Source organism: Podarcis gaigeae (assembly GCF_964106915.1).
Source record: "Podarcis gaigeae genome assembly, chromosome: 15".
Taxonomy (NCBI): Eukaryota; Metazoa; Chordata; class Lepidosauria; order Squamata; family Lacertidae; genus Podarcis; species Podarcis gaigeae.
Window position 1 is genome coordinate 7,674,335 of NC_139692.1, and position 19,517 is coordinate 7,693,851.

General features: G+C 46.7%; 1 protein-coding gene across 1 annotated transcript in view; it reads left to right on the forward strand.

Annotated features, from left to right (window-relative positions):
- LOC310832095 (beta-4C adrenergic receptor-like) overlaps window positions 1–19,517 on the forward strand; it is a 685,807-nt gene that overhangs the window by 552,731 nt on the left and 113,559 nt on the right. The window lies entirely within an intron of this gene.

Consider the following 19,517-nt stretch of genomic DNA (forward strand, 5'->3'; position numbering starts at 1 on the left):
TGCTTTTGCCTCATCCATTTTTTCACTTGTCCGGCTATGGGTGTTTTTGGTGTGTGTGTGGTCCCCCCCCCCAGCAGTTATTGTTTTTGAGTGAAAATTTATTTCCTAATGCCTTGTTTCCCCCCAGTACTGATCATCACCAGTAGAGCACGAGACTCTTCATCTCATCAGAACTAGACCATTCTATGATCTATGACCACCAGCAACAACTGGTAACAAAAGGCAGGCTGCATTTCGGCCTAGTGGCTGGAACCTTTAAACCAAGCCTGCCTTGAGTTATTGGTTGCTAGGCGGCGCCCCAAAGCAAGCAGGATTTTTGGGTTTGTGTGTGATGTGGTTTTTGTTTTTTTGTGAGAGCACAGAGGCCATTTTGTAAGGTTACCATATTGGGTGCTTTAACACTCCTAGAGTCTTTCTGCTACAGGGCAGCTCTATAAATTAAGTCAGTCAATATATATAGGGAAAGCCAAGTGTAACTTTGAGAAGGATCTGAAATACTTCCTTTGAAGCTTGAATTTGTTTTATTCTGGATTGTTTGATTTTTTATGGTGGGGGGGGGTGAACCATGTACTCCTTGGAGGGGAAAGTAGGATAAAAATGCAATAAATAAGCTCTTCTGCTTACATCCTTAAGAAAGCTGGAGGGACCAGCTAGATGGAGATGTCAGTTGCCAACCTGGTGCCCAGAGATCTCCACGTGGTCACAATTGGACCTCTGCCCATTGCAAAACTCACCTGGGGAATTTTGAACACTGCTGGGTACAGATACCAGAAAAGTTGCTACATTACCACATGAATTGGTAGCATTGAATTGAAGGCATGAGGAAGACCAGTATGCAGTCTGTTCCTTGACAAGGTTGGGAACATGTCCCGGCAGGCGATGGAGATCTCCTATCCCAGAGAAAGACTAACTGTGATGTAATTTCGATTTTAGGGTGATGGGGCCAGCAGCTCTGAGGAGATCAGAGATGTATCAGAAGATAGTCCGAGTCGTGTTGGGGTTGCTCTTCGCCAGTTCTGGTAGGAAGTTCCTGGAGGAAGACAAGAGATAAAAAGTGGGAAGATCACAATATTTATTTCAAGTGCCCTGGCTTTTCTTTCTTCTTCTTATGGACGCAACTGAGCAAATTCTGAATCATTTTATCTGTGGATAAAATTATGAGGGTGTGTGTGTGTGTGTGCAAGCAAAAGTCCTAGGTGTCAGAGTCAACCCTTCCAAACTGTTAGGCTGCCAAGGCAAAGGAGATAAAGGCTGTCTGTAACCAGCAAGAGCAGTTCTCCTTAGAATAATAGAATCATATATTTGGAAGGGACCACACAGGTCATCTCATCCAACCCTCTGCAATGCAGGAAGTTGGAGTTATTGTTCTTTTTTGCTCAACTGAGGTTTTAAAGCAGAGATTGGATGGCCATCTGTCATGGAGGGGGTTGGGCTAGATGACCCTCAGGGTCCCTTCCTATTCTATCATTCTGTGGTTCCCAGACCAGCAAGCAGGCCCAACCCAAAAGCATTTCTAGTGCCCAGGAACACCACCTGACATGCCCCTTCCCTCCTTTGTCCAAATCCCCAGCTTTGAGAGGTGGGAACAAGAAGCTACTGTTTTGAAAGTTAGCAACAAGAAGCTAACATTTTACTGATTGGGAAAATGCCACCCTTCCTTTCCACACAGTGCTGGGGGTGTGCCCCCCAAGGTGGATCCTGTACAGGAATGAGCTTTGCCTTTACATCCCAGCTGGCTCTCTTGTTCTGTCCTGGAGTGAAGCCAGAGTCTTCTGCAGGTACCAAAAGGCAGACCTGGTTGTCATCAAGGATTACCACAAGCAGGTAAGAGGCGGATTTTGCAAGCTGCAGGCTGGGAATGCTTTAGTTTGGGAGGGAGGAAGCGAGGGAAACCTCACTTGAGGATGACTGCCTGGCATAGAATCCAGATCTGACCCAGGTATGGCAATGGCCAGGTGCTCTAGGTGCCGTGTTTCATTTCTGCTTTATCTTTTAAAGGAAAAATCTCAAAGTGGTAGACAACCCACTAAAACATCCAATCAAACAATCCAGAAGGGGGAAAAAATCAAGCTTCAAGGAAAATATTGCAGATCCTTCTCAAAGTGACAATTTGCTTTCCCCATATTTATTGACCAACTTAATTGATAGAGTGGTCCCATAGCAGAATTTCTTGAGGAAGCCAGTGTGCTGTAGTGGTTGAAGAGTTGAACCAGGACCTGGGAGATCAGGGTTCAACTCCCCACTCAGCCAGTCATGAAGCTCACTGCGTGACCTTGGAGTCAATCACAGACTCTTAACCTACTTCTCAGGGTCGTTGTAGGAGGAGGCGAACCAAGAGATCTCTGCAAAATGCGCCCGGCACCTGGCGAATTTCTAACACTGTTCAGAACCCTTTTCTATTCTGCACCCAATGAGGGCTCTTGAGTCCCAGGTTGGCTAGGTCATTTCCTGAGCCCAGGAACATAAACAGCTAGTGCAACTAGCTGAGCATTGTCTGCACTGACTGGCAGCAGCTCTCCAAGATTTCATGCAAGGACGCTGCCCCAGCGCTACCCAGAGATGCTGCCTTCTGCATGCAAAGCAATTGCCCTAACACCAAGCCATGGGCCCTTTCCTGTAGAAGTCCCTGGCAGAGACTGTTGGGAAAGTGGCAAAAGTTATGCTGCCTGCCTTTGCTCCCACTGCAGGACAGCTCAGTCAGTAGAGCATGAAACTCTTTTTTTAAAAAATATTTTTTATTACAAATTTAAACAAAACATATTATCTTAATACATATCATCCTTAATTCCTCCCATTCCCCCCTCCCCCCATAAAATAACCCACCCTCCCCTCCCCCCTGACTTCCCTCAGCTCCAGTCTCTGGTTTCTCTACAAATACTATTCTCTGCATATTACAAAACTGTATAAATCCTTAATTTATCTGGCTGGTTATAGTTCATAAAAAGTTTGTGAGTGTTTATTCAAAACCTGCCAAGGAGTCCAGTTCACTTTGTTGTTTCTTTAAGTACTTTGTAAAAGGTTCCCATTCATCATTAAAGTCACAGTTATCCTTGTCCCATAGTTTATGTGTCAATTTTGCCAATTCTGCATAGTCCATCAGTTTCTCTTGCCATAGTTTTTTAGTCGGGGTTTCCTCATTCTTCCATCCTTGTGCTATTAAGACTCTCGCCGCCATTGTTGCATACATGAAGATATTTTTCAGCTTCCTTGGCAGGTCTTTTCCTACAATCCCTAACAGAAATGCTTCAGGTTTCTTAACAAATGTTAGATGGAACATTTTCTTCAGTTCATTGTATATCATTTCCCAAAACTTTTTAATTTCATTACAATCCTACCACATATGATAAAATGTCCCCTCCTTTTCCTTACACTTCCAACACACATTTGAACTGGTTTTATACATTTTACCTAACTGCACTGGAGTTATATACCATCTATACATCACCTTCATATAATTTTCTTTCAGCAAAGAACAATCTGAGAGCATGAAACTCTTAATCTCAGGATTGTGGGTTCAAGCCCCACATTGGGCAAAAAGATTCCTGCATTGCAGGGGTTTAGATTAGATGACCCTTGGGGTTCCTTCCAACTCAACAATGTTATGATTCTGTGGTTTTATTATGCTGCCTTTGCACAGATGTTCCTGACGGAACTCTCAGACAGCACCCGGGAAAATGCCTTGCACTACTGGATCGGGTTAGCATGGCGAGAGGCAAGCAGTCAGCTCGCCTGGGTGGATGGGACCCCATTATCGCAGAGCTGGTACAGGTAAGAGAACCTTGATGCGTGGCTCTGATGGCAGAGGGCTCCAGTGTGGGGCTTCAACCCACAACCCCAAGATCAAGTCTCCTGCTCTGCCGACGGAGCTATCAAAGTGGTTTGCTAAGAGACCAGAAGCAAGTTCTTTGCTTTTGGATCTTGAACTCTTTCTGCTTTATCAGAAACTGGCTCCAAGGCCACCCCAAGAAGGAGCGTTGCACACAGCTCGTGGGCATCTACGCTGGCCAGTGGAGGGACTGGGATTGCGGTGCCAACGTCTCCTTCATCTGTGAGATGCCCATGACAGGTAAGAGCAAAGGGGGTGTCTCCTTGCCAGCCTCGACATTCAGCAGCCAGCAGGAGGCATAATGAGGGAGGCTACAGAAATGCTGCATTTTGCTGTTGAATGGAGAAATGGAGAGAGCCAAACCCAGTAGCCCTCACTAATTTTAATAGTAGTTGTTGTAGTAGTAATTGTTGTTGTAGTAGTAGTATTTATATCCTGCCCATCTGGCTGGGTTTTACCTCCCCAGCACCCAGGGCTGGCATGGGAGGGGTCCCTTGACGCTTCAAGACTTAGTAGCCATTGACAGGCCTCTCCTCTGTGCATCACACTGTTGACTCATGTTACGCTTGTTGTCCACTAAGACCCCTAGACCCTTTTCACATGTACTACTAGTAAGCCAGGTGTCCCCCATCTTATATTTGTGCAGATGGTTTTTCCTACCAAGGGGCAGAACCTTACATTTGTCCCTGTTGAAATTTTGCTAGTTTGGGCTCAGTTCTCCAATCCGTTGAGGTCATCTTGAAACCCGATTCTGTCTTCTGTGGCATTAGCTACCCCTTTCATTTTGGGGTCATCTGCAAATTTGATGAGCATCCCCTCAATTCCTTCATCCAAGATGTTGAACTGCAGCGGACCCAGGACAGAGCCCTGTGGCAGCCCCCCTTTCCCCCCAGGATGACGAGGAACCATTAGTGAGCACACTTTGGGTTCAGCCAGGCAACCAGCTACAAATCCATCTAACAGTTTCCTCGTCCAGCTCACATTTTACCTGCTTCTTCACAATAATATCATGGGGGATTTTGTCGAAAGCCCTGCTGGGGAAAGTGCAAAGGGGATCTCTGGATTTCAGGAGGAGAAAGTGTGGAGGAGAAGGCTGGGTGGATGAAGGGGAAATAAAGGCAGTGTGGGGAGCTCACCATTTACATTAATCTAAAATGTGGACCTGCCCACCAACTTCATAGCTGCACCTTCTTGTACCTTTCTCTCTCTTCCCTTGTGCCTTTCCTGTTTAGATGCCCTCCCTGGCTCCGTGAGGAAAGTGCCCTTCCGCTCCCACTGCTACGCCTTCCATTTCCCATCCTTCCGGGAACTGAGGTCATGGAGGGAGGCCCAGTCTTTTTGCCAGGAATCTGGGGAGGGCCTCGCAATTGTTGGCGATGAGGAGCAGAACACCTTCCTGTCAGGTGAGGGATGGAAGCAGCAAACCAGTAGCAAAGACAGTAGCATTTTGGGCTGATCTAGCTGGGCTCCTCTTAGAATAATAGACTCATAGTTGGAAAGGACCACAAGGACCATCGGTCTAGTAGTCCAACCCCCGCAATGCAGGAATCCTTTTTGCCCAACACGGGGCTTGAACCCACGAACCAGAGATAAAGAAACTCATGCTCTACCAATTGAGATATGTGCTTCTTATTAGTTTTTTAAGTGCCCTTGGGGGATGGCTGTTGCCATTTATCTCTTTATATTTTAAATATTTTGGGGGCTGCTTTTCTGGGCAAATGCCCCTTTAAAGATTCTTACAGTCCAAAGCAGCAAAAATTGAAACTAACAGTGGAGATTTTCAAAACTTAAAAGAGCACCTGTACCCAAATGCCGCCCTCAGAATAACTCTCTTCCTCCTCCTCTTCAGTTGGTACAGTGTGGTGCTGATAATGCCAAGGTTGCAGGTTTGATCCCTGTATGGGACAACTGTGTATGCCTGCATTGCAGGGGGTCAGACTAGATGACCCTCGGGTCCCTTCCAGACCTACAATTCTATGATTCTATGAGATGGTGGCATTTATTGTCCCCATTCAAACTGGGAGGTAGTAGTGATGGTTTTGCACTGGAAGAGGGTGCGGGGAGCTGGCCATCTAATCCTTACCAAGAAACATCTGTGATGGTTTCTCCTTTTCCTCCCCAGATGCCTTTCCTGAGGACGGCTGGCAGATGTGGATCGGGCTGCGCTTTGGCACCTCATGGAGGTGGAGCGACTCGTCAGCCCCCCCAGCCTATTTCCGGTGGCATCTGGGTATGTTGAGTCCAAGCATGATCGCTCCTGAACAGAAGGGTCCTGAATCACAGCTGGTTCTCTGTGCCAGAACTCTTGGTTGCCATCCAGAACTGCATAAAAACTAGAATCATAGATTTGTAGAGTCGGAAGGGACCCCAACTCAACCCCCTGTGATGCAGGAATCTCAACTCAAGCATGATGACAGGTGGTCATCCAACCTCTGCTTAAAAACCTCCAAGGAAGGAGAGGCCACCACCTTCTGAGGGGGTCCAATCCTCAGTTGAACAGCTCGTACTGCCCTAAAGCTGTTCCTAACATTTAGTCAGAATCCTCTTTCTTGTAACTTGAATCCATTGGTTCAAGTCTTACGCTCCAGAGCAGGAGAAAGCAAGCTTGTTCCATCTTCCATGTGATGACCTTAAGATATTTGAAGATGGCTCTCATCTGTCCCATCAGTTTCCTCTTTTTCAGGCTAAACATACCCAACTCTCTCTACTGTTCCTCATAAGACTTGCTCCATAAGACCTGGGGCTCTTTATTATTTTATTGCCCCTATTTATTTATTTATTTATTTATTTATTGCATTCATATCCCACATTTTTCTACAAGGAGCTCTTTCCCTCCACCCTTAATCCCCACAACAACAATGCCCAAATTAAGATTTGAACCCTGGTCTCTCCCAGGCCCTAGTCTGCAATACCACATTGACTCAGCTGGGGTTCCTTCTCCACACAAATGGGCTCTGGGATGGGGTGTTGAGGCTGGGGGAAGGGTGTGGAATGGACCTAAAGTTCTTGCCCATTTCCCACTTGGGGTGGGAAAGAAGTGCAGGAAGTGACAATGAAGGTAGCATTAGGAAGAGTGTTGGGACTTCCTGGAGACAAGGTAGGAGGCTGTAGCTGGAAGCCGCTCATACGGGCTCTTACAACCCCTGGCTGCTCTATTCTCTAGGAAAAGCCCCCGAACAGGTGAAGGACCAGTGTGTGGTGCTGAGTCTGCAGCCCACCAATATGGCCCAACATGGGACGTGGCAGACCAGACCGTGCAATGAGCGTCCTATGACCGAAATAACAGGATTTGTCTGCCAGCACAGATATGGTGAGTGCCATAGATGCTCAAGGGCAACAGAGGGGCCGCAGACAGGCTGGAGCAGACAGAGAGAGAGAGCTGCCTCTTAACTCCTCTCTTCTCATGAGTGGAGAAAAGGGGAGCTAAAATCACAAAGCAATTTGCAGTATAAAAGCACCACTCAGGTGTGAAACTGTTGGATTTTCATCTGAAATGCTGGACATCATCTCAAGGAGACCAGAAAGCAGCTGATAATAATGATAGTGATAACGATATCGGTAACGGTAACCAGAACTGTAACCATAACCATAACCATAACCGTAACAGTATGATATTGATTAACAATAATGATAAACATAACGGTAATGGTAACAGTAACAATGTTATTAATTGTACTCTGCTCCAGCCACTCTGAGATCCAAGGAATTGCAAACCCCTAATTAGCAAATTCCTGATAAATTAGGTAGAAAGACTAGAGGAACAGACTATGCAAAGGGCTGGCAACAAACCTGTGAAGAACTGAGCTGACAGTTTGAGACAAAATCCCTCTCCAAAGGCTTTTATGGGAAATCTTGGAAGAAAGCCCTCATGTAGGGGGATAGCTTTCATCCCCTTGAATTATAATTATAATTATTTAAATTATGCCACCCTTATATAAATTATATGCCACCCTTCATCAAGATCTCAGGGTGGTTTACAAGAGGCAATTCAAAAAAGGCATGCTCATTTTGATTTCAGAATCGGCATTTCGTTCCGTAACTGCATAAAATCCTTCTGAAAGATAAAAGAATCTGGATTTGGGGGACAAGTTTGGGAACCTCAGATTCCACATGTGAATTTTTGTAGGTCACTGGCCCTCCCAATCCCTTTTGCCTCGGCAGGGGGTGGGGGGAGAGGCAGTGGCTGAGTGCTAGGGGGCTGATCCAAAAGGCGGCTGGGCTTCTTGTCCTCCAATGCTTCCTCTCACAGGCTCTGAATGAAATGAGTGTTGGGAGTCCTTGAGTCGAGCTCCACCAATAACAGCAGGCTCCTCCGCCTTCCCTTCCCTGGGTCTAATTTGCTCCCATCTCTGTTGCCAGATTTTTGTGGTCCACCGGAGCCTGTGTACTTTCCCCTCCCTGGAGGGATAGGTCCGCATGCCACAGCTGATGTCACCTTCTCTTTCCCTGGTCATTCTTCCTGCACCCTGTCCTTGGCTGGCCTCCACACCGATGCCACTCATTTCCGACTAAGCCTGGAGTCCAATGCCACCCACGTGCGTGGCAGTGTCACCACAGATCTCGGAGGCTCCCTGGTGGAGCGCAAGAACTTTTCTGGGGTGCCCTTTCCGCCTGGGCTGTTCAGCACATGGAGCCTCTTCACTTACCCTGATGGCCTCGCAAGCTTCTTGGACTACCAGGAGCATTTCCGTCTCTCCAGCGCCCAAGACATTCCCTTTGCAAACCTCGGCTCCTTGAGGATAATAGGAGCAACCATGGCAAATGCGTCTCTAGGTAGGTTGGGGTGGATTTTTTTGGGGGGGACACAAAGAAGAGTCCCCCTTGCTTTTGAACCAGCAGAAGGTGGGCAAACATTGATGTTTCTGTAAAGAGACATGGGGGGGGGTCCCTGCAGCAAGCCCCTTCCACCTGGTTTCCTTGGAATTCATGTCAACAGAGGCCAATGAAGTTTCTGCACTGCCAGGTTCTCTCCTTGACATATATCTGCTAGCTGAGCATGATAGTCATAAATCTGCAAGCAGTGCAACCCTTCCTTTGCATGTTGCAAGACTGCCAGCTTTTTCTTTCTCTGTTTTTGCATGCACAGACACCATTTTCCATGCACAGACACCATCACCTCCAACTAGGAGGGGGGGCAGTACAACCAAACATGGTGTAGTGGTTAGAGTGTCAGGTTTTCGACCTGGGAGATCAGAGTTCAACTCCCCACTCAGTCACGAAGCTCACTGGGTGACCTTGGAGTCAGCCGCAGCCTCTTAGCGTACCTTGCAGGCTCGTTGTAGGGATTGACTGAGGAGGGGGGGGGTGAACTATGGACTCCTTGGAGAAAAAGGTGGGAGAGAAATGAAAGAAATAAGCCTTTCTGCGAACTTGCTTGCATAAGAAAGCTGGAGAGTCAGGTGGAGATCACCAACCTGGTGCCCAGAGATCTTGACGCAGTCGCAATTGGACCTGTGCCAGTCTCAAAGTGCGACTGACCCACCCTCTCAATTCCCTCCAAGTCCACCACTGATTGTTTCCAGGAATAGCTGAAGGAGGGCAGGAAAAGGCTACAAAGGCTTTTTGTGCTTTCCCAGAGAATCTGCAAAGGAGGGTGCTCACATTGTTGGGTAAGTTCAGAGGCTGACCTCTTTGCCTTCCCTTCCAGAGTATCGCCTTTCTTTTAACCTACGCCGCATTAGGGGAAAGATTCCTGACTTGCGGGGCGTTGGATTAGATGAGCCTTGGGCTCTACAGTTCCATGATTCTGAGCTTAACGCTGAAACAAGCTCATAATCCAGTGCTATTCCATGGACTAGGTAGACCACTGTTTCAGCTCTGTTGGTTAGAACAAGGAGCTGGTAATGCCAAGGTTGTGAGTTTGATCCCCGTATGGGCAACCTGCATATTCTGCATTGCAGGGAGTTGAACTAGATGACCCTTGGGAGGAGAGGGGGCCAGGAGACAGACATGCGCTCCCCACCCCCAGTCTTCTAGAAAACACAGAGAAATGAAAAGATCAGAGGAGAAATGAAAAGATCAGAGGAGAGATTGGTTGCGTACAGACGCAGTCTACGATAGCTTGGGAAAAAACCGAGAGAAGAAGGGAAGGCAGGGACCTTCAGTCCTCACAACTGGCTCATTGGGGCAAGACTTACTGAGAAGAGTTGCTGGCATCACTAGGACTCTCAATTCCCCCCAAGTCCACCACTGATTGTTTCCAGGAATAGCTGAAGGAGGGCAGGAAAAGGCTACAAAGGCTTTTTGTGCTTTCCCAGAGAATCTGCCAAGGAGGGTGCTCACATGGTTGGCTAAGTTCAGAGGCTGACCTCTTTGCCTTCCCTTCCAGAGTATCGCCTTTCTTTTGACCTACACTTCCCCAGCAGTGGCAGCAGCCTGCAGCTGGAAGATGCCATACGCCGCTACCTCAACAACTTCACCATCGGGCTGTGGGTTCGAAGTCAACCTGCTGCTGCTGCCGCTAGCTCCCGCAAGATGTGCCTGGTCAGCTATGCGCTGAAGTGGAGGCAGCCAGAGTTTGCCCTCTTCCTCCTCTCCCCCTCTGGGTTGGAGTTCCACATCAAGGGGTAAGCAGGAGGTCCCTCCACTTGCAATGATGGTTTTAAACTATGCTTCTCTCCCAGCTTTTGGTCTTGGATGTGGTTTTGAGGTTTTATGACATTTTATATGGGGTTTCTATACTGTGTGTATAATGCTATATATTACATATCTCCACAATTCTATGATTCTATGTCCTTTGCTGCCGCTCTAACTTGGGCACCAAAATGTTTCGAGCTGGTGGCGCAGCCCTCTCACCATCCCAGTTGCCAGGAAGCCACTAAGTTTCTTTGTACTCCAGATGTCCATTATGTGAGGGGGATAGCTCAGCTGGCAGAGCATGCGACCCTTAATCTCAAGGTCGTAGGTTTGAGCCCCACATTGGGAAAAAGATTTCTGCACTGCAAGGGGTTGGACTAGATGACCCTCATGGTCCCTTCCAACTCTATGATTCTATTATCCCAGTTCCCTGTATTCCTTGGGTGTGGGAGGGAGTCGTGTGCTTTAAATGTGCTTGATGTGGATGTGGCCTCAGTTAAGGAGAGTTTCATCAACGAGCCACCTACCAAGCAATTTACAGCAATTCCAAAATTATAATTTTTGACCTCATGACTATAAATGATGTGATCTGAACAAGCCAGGAAGCTGACATGAAATGTATTCTTTGAAATGCATTTGCTGATTTATCTGCACACATCCCAGCCTGAGCATGGAAAGGTAAAAGTGATCCACAGCGATCCATGCAACGGTCATCTCCAGGCTTGACTACTGTAATTCGCTCTATGCGGGGCTGCCCTTGAAGCTGTCCCAGAAACTCCAGCGGGTACAGAATGCTGCAGCGAGGCTCCTCACGGGGTCTCTGCCATGGGAGCATATTCACCCAGTGCTTTTCCAGCTGCACTGGCTCCTGGTGGAGTACAGGGTCAGATTTAAGGTGCTGCTTTTGACCTTTAAAGCCCTTCACGGCCTAGGACCCTCATACCTACGGGACCGCCTCTCCTGGTATGCCCCACGGAGAGCCTCAAGGTCCATAAATAGCAACACCCTAGTGGTCCCGGGCCCTAAGGAAGTTAGATTGCCTTCAACCAGAGCCAGGGCCTTTTCAACTCTGGCTCCGGTCTGGTGGAACGCTCTGCCTCATGAGACCAGGGCCCTGCAGGATCTGATTTCTTTCTGCAGGGCCTGTAAGACAGAGTTGTTCCGCCTGCCCTTTGGCTTGGAGCCAATTTTATTCCCTCCCTCTCTTTCTTTTTTCTTTTCCTTCTCCTCCTATGATGAGGCTACATTTTAATATTTTAATGTTTCAGTATTTTAATGCTGTATTATAATTTTGTTTTTAATTTGTAATCATTCAACTTGTTTTTATTATTGCTTGTAAGCCACTCTGAGCCCGGCCTTGGCTGGGGAGGGTGGGGTATAAATAAAGATGATGATGATGATGATGATGATGATGATGATGATTAAAAGGAGAACCCAGATAGCTCAGTTGTTAGAGCATGAGACTCTTAATCTTAGGGTTGTGGGTTCGAGCCCCACAATGGGCAAAATATTCCTGCACTGCAGAGGGTTGGACTAGCTGACCCTTGCTGTCCATTTCATTTCTATGATTCTATCACTTCTTCCCGGTTTCTCTTTGCAGCTCAGTGATGTTCAGCGGCACCCAGGGCTCCCTTCTGGATGAATCCTGGCACCATGTGGCCGTCTCGGTCTCCAGCGCTCCTGGCTACCCGTCCTTCAAGGTCTTCGTGGATGGATTTCTCTGGGAGCCCCACTTCGCTGAGAGTAGCAGCTTCCTGAGGAAGGGGCTCTCCCTTGGGGGGAAGCTGATAATTGGACAGCTGGAAGTGGGCAGCAGAGGTAAGTCCCTCCTTTGCTCAGAGGCTTTAGGCTTGCCCTGTAGCTGTAGTATAGAAACCCCATATAAAATGTCATAAAACCTCAAAACCACATCCAAGACCAAAAGCATTTAAAACCATCATTGCCGGTGGAGGGACCTCCTGCTTACCCCTTGATGTGGAACTCCAGCCCCGAGGGGGAGAGGAGGAAGAGGGCAAACTCTGGCTGCCTCCACTTCAGCGCATAGCTGACCAGGCACATCTTGCGGGAGCTGGTGGCAGCAGCAGCAGCAGGTTGATTTTGAACCCACAGCCCGATGGCAAAGTTGTTAAGGTAGTGGTGAATGGCATCTTCCAACTTCAGGCCGCTGCCACCACTGGGGAATTGTAGATCAAAAGATCCCCCCTCAAAGGCTGGGCCCATAACAAAGACTTGGGGAAAAGCCATAGCCCCTCCATCTCTCACCGCCATGCCCCCACATCACTGGTCCTCCTCTCTGGGCAATAAGGGGCTCTTACCACATCCCTGCATGTTGGGGCTGCATTGTAGGGACCAGCCTCTTTGTGGGTGACCTGAGTGAAGTCAACCTGTGGGACCGAGCCTTGCCCGAGGTTTCCATAAAGCAGATGGCAGCCTCAAGGACTCGGTGGAAGTTCCCTGGGAACGTGGTGAGCTGGAGCACACTGGTAGCAAAGAAGCCTTCCTCTGTGCAAATGAGCACTGCAAGCCAAGACCCAGGTAAGTGGCCTCCTGCAGCCAGATATATAAGCTAATCACCAAATGGCACCTTAAACCTAAGTTACAGTCACCACAATGGAATGTCTAGGCACCAACTCCCCCCCCCCCCCATGAATATTGTTTTTGTTTTTGTTGTTATCATTTCTATACCGCTTTATATTTTAAAGGAAAAATCTCAAAGCGGTTGACAACACATTAAAACATCCCATCAAACAATTCAGAATAAAACAAATTCAAGCACCTATGGAAATATTTCAGAACCTTTCAGTGACATTTAGCTTTCCCCATACTTGTCAACCAACTTAATTAAAAGAGCTGCTCCACAGCAGAAGTAAATCTAGGAAGCCAGTGTGCTGTAGTGGTTAGAGTGTCAAAACAGGACCTTGAGAGAACAGGGTTCAGATCACCAGCCAGCCAGCCATGAAGCTCATTGAGTAACCTTGAAGTCAGTCGCAGCCTCTTAACCTACCTCACAGGGTTGTTGTAGGCAATGACTGAGGAGGGAGTGAACCATGGAGTCCTTGGAGGAAAAGGTGGGCTATAAATGCAATAAATAAGCTCTTCTACCTACCTGCTTGGGACACGGGTGGCGCTGTGGTCTAAACCACCGAGCCTAGGGCTTGCCGATCAGAAGGTTGGCGGTTCGAATCCCTGCAACAGGGTAAGCTCCTGTTGTTCGGTTCCAGCTTCTGCCCACCTAGCAATTCGAAAGCACATCAAAGTTCAAGTAGATAAATAGGTACCACTCCAGCAGGAAGGTAAATGGCGTTTCTGTGCGCTGCTCTGGTTTCGCCAGAAGTGGCTTAGTCATGCTGGCCACATGACCCAGAAAAACTGTCTGCGGACAAACGCCAGCTCCCTTGGCCTATAGAGCGAGATGAGCACACAACCCCAGAGTCGTCCACGACTGGACCTAACTGTCAGGGTATCTTTACCTTTACCTTTACCTACCTGCTTAAGAAAGAAGGGCCAGCCAGATGGAGAGGTAGTTGCCAACCTGGCATCCAGAGATTGCCACATGGTCACAACTGGACTTGTGCCAGTCAAAAAACGTGCCTAGCACCTGGCAAATTTAAAACACTGGATGAAGCCCAGGAACAAAGGGGGGGGGGTGAGGGCAGGCAGCAGCTTGGGGTACTAAGGGGACAGTGTGATGTCACCATGTGACCTTCAACTTGGGTTGTGGGAAGCAGCTTTTAGCTCCTGTGAGACATGGGCTCCGGACTGAGAGGAGATACGAAAGCTATCTTCAAATATCTCAAGGGCAGTCACATGGAAGGTGGAACAAGCTTTGTTTCCCCCCACTCCAGAGGGTAGGGCTCAAAGCAATGGCTTCAAGTTACAAGAAAGGAGATTCCGACTAAACATTCTGTCATAAGAGGTGCTCAACAGTGGAATGGACTTCATCTGAAGGTGGTAGACTCTCCTTCCTTGAATGTTTTTAAGCGGAGTGAAATATACTCAGAGTCGCAAGGTGATTTCATGCTCTTTATTCAGCTCATAGTGGTGAGGAGGAATGAATGAATGTCCCCTCAAAGTATCTGCTTTATATACATTATTTACACAATGGGCTGCACATGATTGGCTAATTCTGGAATTCTACTGTAAGCCAATCAGGTTGCGGATTCACTTATATCTGGAGCATGATTGGGTGGTTCCTGCCAACCAATCATACTGCTGCATTGTTCTAGGACCAATCAGACTGCTGCATTCTGAATCCTATTGTTCTAGGACCAATCAGACTGCTGCAATTTGGATCCTATTGTTCTAGGACCAATCAGACTGCTGCAGTTTGGATCCTATTCAACTCAGTACATAACACAGAGGTTGGATGCTTGAGTTGAGATTCCTACATTGCAGGGGGTTGGGCTCGATGACCCTCGGTCTTCCAACTCTATGATTCTGTGATTCTGTGATTCACCACAGGCACAGCCTTCGTGTGGTTTGGGTTCCTTCGGCTCAGAGGCAAACAGTCAGCCCTGTGCATCGATCCAGAGCAGTCCCTGGTCTATACTGAGCTTGCGCTAGACCAGCGCCTCAAATGTGCTTTCTGGGGGCTGCAGCCAAATGGTCGACTCCGCAACATCGCAGACCCTCCTTCCTGCCTTCAGGTAAATGGAACTGGCACTCCCTCTCCTGAATGACATCAGGGGATAAACTCTTTGATAGTGGTGGAGTGAGGGGTGCAGGAGGAATCGGCCACCCTATTTATTTATTTATTTATTTATTCGCATTCTATGACTGCTTTTAATCTCAGTCGTCTCTTTCCAGTCTCTCAAATCTACAGGGTAAAAGATTTTTTTTATGATATTGGTTAATTTGAAGTGGTTGCTAGATCACAGCAACTCCTTTTCCAGTTTTTATTTATGTTCTTACGAAATTTTTCTTAAGTCACAGCAGAACACACAAAGAGTCTCCGTTTTCACATCACTGAATCGTTCCAACAAAGCAATATGTTGTAGGCAATAAGGGGTCACCCAGACTGCTTTCAGTTCATACCCCTTAAAGCAGCTTAAATTTATACAAGCTTCTTTTTAGGAGCTGATTGGTTCTCTCTCTCACACACACACATTTATTTCCCCTCCGTTCCTGAGAAAAATGAATAGGAAGTCCTTTTCAGGGGATGCCAACACCCCAAATGCTTTAGGGAAAGAAATGCAAGACTCCGGGAGTAGCTTGATAGTGCTTCAAAACAACCTACTCTGGGATAGTTCAGGGTCATGGTTTTGAGCCCCATGGTGGGCCAAATAATCTTGCAAAACAGAGCATTGAAATACAGTGGTACCTTGGTTCTCGAACGGCTTATTTGTTGAACAAATCGGCTCCCAAATGCTGCAAACCCGGAAGTAAGTGTTCTGGTTTGCGAATGTTTTAAAGGAAGTCAACTGCAGCTTCCGCTTGGGGGGAAGGAAGCTCCTGCAGCCAATCAGAAGCCGCGCCTTGGTTTTCGAATGATTTCAGGAGTTGAACAGACTTTCGGAACGGATTAAGTTCAACAACCAAGGTACCACAACTGATGAGCCTTGTGGTCCCTTCCAGCTCCACATTCTATGATTCTATGTACCTTTGGGGGGAAAAACCCCACTGGCTCTTCTGCTTATTTTCCAGCATGAACCTGAGGAGACGGACGGGGCAGCAGGAGATTCCTCACCCTGATGCTGGTGGGGGCCTCTTGCCTAAGTCCTGGGGTGTTGCTCATGCATTTCAAAAAACCACCAATTAATTAATTACATTGATATACCCTGCTTCATCCAAAGATCTCAGGGCAGTTCAAAAGATTGAAGAACAGGATAAAAGCACAAATAAATTGTTTGAACAGAAACAAAACAAAAAGCAGCCTTTAAAACACATTTAAAAGGCTGTAGAATATTAATCAGCCCACAATGTTATTTTCGGAAAGGTGAGGACTCACTGCACAGATATACATAAAAGGTCAGTGTTGTTGTTGTTGCTTTTTAAATGCAGCACAATGTTTTAGAAATGCAACAGCCCATTGAGTGCAGACTCGCTGACCAACCATTTGACTTGGTGGCAGGTAGCCTCAGTGGCCTCTTTCCCTCACACCAGCTGTATACCCACCATACTTCATTTAAAACACCTCCGTTCCAAAAGGGTGCTGGGAATTGTAGCTTTGTGAGGGCTGAGCTACAGTTCCCAAGATTATTTAAAGGAAGGAGATGAGCACCAGGGATATGGCACACATGCAGCCACCAGCACTGCCGGTTTGAAACCAGCTTGGAACAGCATCCACTGCCCTGCATTCCCCAGCTCTAGAAATTGCATTTTTGTGTGAGTGCTGCTATTTTCTTTTAGGTGTTCCTTGTCCCTTTCACAGAAAAACTACTTGCTTAGGAGTCATGAGAGTTAAATAGATTTAAGTCTGTAGTTTCGGGGTGACATCTCAAGGCAGTTTTTAAATGTTTGATTGTTTTGCTGTGTTTTTATATTCCGTTGGAAGTTGCCCAGAGTAGCTGGGACAACCCAATCTGATGGGTGGTGTAAAAATAATGAAATTATTACTAAATCATTATTACAAAGAAAGGAGCTCTAATTCCTGTGGGGTATCTCTGTGTGAGTTCTTGTGCCAGCTTGCCAATGAGCTCAGTTGTTTGTGGGTTTTCCCCCTTCAATAATGGTAGCCTCATTATAACAATGCCAAGTTATAATACAATTATGAGCCCCAGTCATTCAGATGCCAAATTATATAATTTAGGAGGCCTCCCATGTGCTAGAATTGATGGTTTGATGATTTACTTTGTTTCTGCATTCCAAAATCTTATTGATCTCAATTCCATTCCATTCAAAATAACACTCCCTTATACAACAACTGCAATATTAACGGCATCCATTCATCTTGACCAATTAAATGATTTACAAATCTGTAGGTGAAGCACTCACACTATATCCTTATTCCTTCTGTGTGTGACAATTATTCTCTCCATTGTGATCCTTCCTGTCCGGTTAGCTCAGTTGTTAAAAGTGTGATGCTAATAATGCCAAGATTATCGTTAATAAAAATTATTTTTTTAAAAAGGGGGGCCACTAGGGGGCGCATCGGAAGATGGCTGACAATAACATCTCTCCGACCCACACGAGGTAATTTGGAGGCTATGATGGGAATAATTAGCCTCCCTACCCCCCCTCAGGATGGTGTGGGTGACTGCCCTTGCCTGCTGTGCGCTATACCACCCCCGAATTTGTTGGAATGGGGGCACTAGGCACAAAGCCCTCCTGTGGGATTCCGGCACTCCTGGACGCCGTCCCTGATCCACGCCACTAGCTGCAAGAACTTCAAAAGAAACAATTTGGATGAAGGAATGCACATATGTCAAGGGAGGAGGGGGAGTAAAGACTGCTAACAGAAGAGATCTCTGATAAAACAAGACAAGAATAAAACATGAGAAGATACGCCAAGATACGGTATGGCAAATGACTGATGGGGGGGGAAACTTTCCTTTCTTTCCTTATGTGATTAAACAAGAATCCCCTCCCCTCACAAGTCAGAAATGTCGTTTTAAGGACTTAAGCTGTGGATTTAAGGCTGTGTTGAGATAAACCAAAGCATGTTTTAAGAAGAGCGTGGAATGTATAAGAGCTTTGGAATGATGCAGTTAAAAATGCCGTCGCCATATTGGGAAGTTCTGTCGGAGGACTTAAGTCTGAGAGGAGAAATAGAGAAATAGAGCTGTTTTTATATTGTGGGTGAAACTCCTCAGTGGGACTTAAGAATGACAGTTCTGTAATTAATGATTGAAAGAGCACTGTTATCTATGAAGGTGATGATATATGGAAACTATCTCGATTTGAGGATTGGAAGAACGGAAAATTCACACAGGATTATTATTGGTGTTTATCGGCTTAAGGAGACTATCAGAAGAGATCATAAATAAAAAAGAGAAAATATATGAACAAGATGTGATGTGGAAACAGCAAGATAAGACTGGATAGAATTATGAACTGTTTGGACTGATTTGGATTGATTTGGACATTAACGCAGTAGCAAGAAGATGATCAGAATCCCCCTTCGGATCTTGAAATATGGGTCCCCCCAACAAAATTTAAAATTCGGCTTTGTAATTCGGAATTTATGTGATGTGATTTAATTTGATTTGATTGGCCAGTTAATAAAAATTATTTTTTTAAAAAAGGATTATGGGTTTGATCCCCATATAGGTTCATATTCCTGCATTGCAGGAAGTTGGACTAGATGATCCAATGGGTCCCTTCCAACTCTCTGATTCTGTGATTCATGCAGGCTTCTCCCCTGTTCTCTGTGCAGGTGGCACCAGACGGAGTCTCCTTGTTGAGCAGTTCAGACTGTTCCACGGACACCAAGAGCTCCTTTCGCCTCTTACCGGACCAGCGGCTGCAGAATCTGCACTTGGGGTTCTGCGTGTTTCAAGGAGTCATTCACACCAAGCTCTACCTGGGGAAGTGCACCCCACAGGCATTGTATTTTGTGCTGGATCGGGGTGTGTTCTTTAAAAAGTATACTTGCCCCTCCCTTCCTCCAAGGAGCTCAGGGCAGGAGACTCCTCCCTCCCCTTTCACATTTTATCTTCACCACAACCCTGCATGGTAGGTAGGAGGCTTGGGTGAGGCAGAATGACTGACACAACACCTGGTGCTTCGTTGGGGCTCATCTCACACAGCCAACAGTTTAGACTGCTTCATTTTGCTATGGGGAGGGGTAAGCTGTGATGAGCCCAGCTGGTGTGCGTGTAAAAGGAAGTCTGATGTATTTGTTAGCAGACTTTGCAGGTTGTGTGAATTAGATTGGTATAATCACTTATAGTTTCCGGAGTTCAAAGGCTTTATTCATGCAAAAGTTATTTATAGGTTGGGCGGAGATGAGAGAGAGAAAGACATTTGTCAGGACAGAATAACAACAAAATAGCTCAGGGTTGAGGGGCAGAGTTAACAGAGGCTACAAACAAGTGTTGACTAGATTGTTAGACAAACAGTGCCTTGTATGGTTTAAAGTAACACATGTACTGTATTAGCTGGAAATTCAGTGAGAAGGAAATGTATTTGTTTTTCCCCAACACTGTGCACATCATGCTCTTTGCCATTTCCTCTT